The sequence below is a fragment of the Dunckerocampus dactyliophorus genome, chromosome 9 (assembly GCF_027744805.1).
Source record: "Dunckerocampus dactyliophorus isolate RoL2022-P2 chromosome 9, RoL_Ddac_1.1, whole genome shotgun sequence".
Taxonomy (NCBI): Eukaryota; Metazoa; Chordata; class Actinopteri; order Syngnathiformes; family Syngnathidae; genus Dunckerocampus; species Dunckerocampus dactyliophorus.
In genome coordinates this window covers 24,014,804-24,016,468 of record NC_072827.1, presented here as the reverse complement: position 1 = coordinate 24,016,468, position 1,665 = coordinate 24,014,804, and positions in this window count along the sequence as shown.

Genomic DNA, 1,665 nt, shown 5'->3' with positions numbered 1-1,665 from the left:
TCCCGCTCATTTTCATGGCATGATGTGATATTTACCACGATGATATTTTAACTCGGTTATGCTATTTAACTATGTTCAATCGCGAAGCAGTAGTAGCAGCAAACCACTACTGTATTACTTACTACTAGTTACTTTATTGATGAGGCAAACACATGAGAGGAGGCGTAGGTGTTGGGATAGGTGGCACCAAGTGGTGAAGGAAGAAACTGCTCATATACAGCATGTTTTATGACTTTACAAGCAGTGAGTCTGCTTATGAACTCTCATCGGTGTCCAAGTACCAAGTTTCTGTTCAGATAAAAATCTTGAAGGTGAACTTTACTTCTAATTTCCATCATGGTATCAGTAAAATATATATGACAATTTATCCAGCTTACAGCCAGTCCTCCCATGCGGCAATTTGTGACAAAGCTGCATTAAGACACCTCCCTCAAAGAATCCGTTTGGACAAAATCACAACGTTCGTGAGCCACTTCACACAGGGTTCATAGAGTGGACCAGGTGACCTATAAAGCACTATAAACACATAACAGTATTCATGTTGACGAAACCCGCACGCTGATAGCTGATATCTGGAAACAAGTGGTCCACTACAAAGCCCTCCATTTGTCCTTCATGGAGATGAACTTTTGCTGTGTGGAGGACGTGGTAGTTCAGTGTGTCATGACTGATGGCCTTTTCCACAAAAAAAATCACAATTGCTTTGTGTAATTATTGTGAGGTGTTTCAAAAACAACAAAAAAAGATTTATGGCCATCATATGTGCACATCATTAAACTGCATTGCAGAATGCAAAAAACCCGTATTACTGTATGCACAGAGGACTGTGCAAACACGTATCGACCTACTTTATGAGCATGACCACTGGTGGTAGCACGTGGCGCCTCTCTGGCTGCGTTTTTATGGCTTATTGTGTTGCAAAGTGATTTGTGAGAGAAAATGTAGTTACATGAGACGTTACGGCCACGACGGGTGATGAAACATCACTGGCACAAGCGTTTTACAGTAAACTCCAATGTGTACGTAGGAAGCCATACGCTACAATGAGCATTTTCCACCCAAATAATCCTCATCTGCATCATTTCAAATGAAATTACATCACACGCCTCAGCCTCTCTGTGGTGCAACACTTAGCAGCAAGCTTCTCAGCAGCAAAACACTGTAATCTTTAGTGTGTTGGCAATATGTTTAGGATTACCCAATCCACAAGTATTAGTGCGCTGGTCCCATTGTTATTGTTGAGCTGCTTGCGGTGTAGTTCACATTATGGTGGGCAGTGGTTGATCCAAAGCTAGAAGGTTGCAGGTTTGATTCCCAATGAGCTTTTAACTTGGGAAAGAAGTCAAACTACCATTTTAATCATTTAACAGTGTGCAAGTGAAGTGGGACTGGTGCTGTTTGACCAAGTTTAGCTTGCAATTGATGCCCTACCTTTTAGCCTCTGAACAAAATCATCAGCACTTTAGTAAATGCAAATACACAAACTCCTCTTTTGTATTCATGCCACAGAACGGAACCACATAGTTAAGACGAAGCCATGCTTGGTTTATGCTGTTGACCTCTTGAGGGAACATGGCAGTATATCTAGCTTAGGTGTTATGTCGTGTCAACTCGTTCACAAAATGAGCTTGATCTTGATTAATTAGCTACCGTTCTGTTGACGCA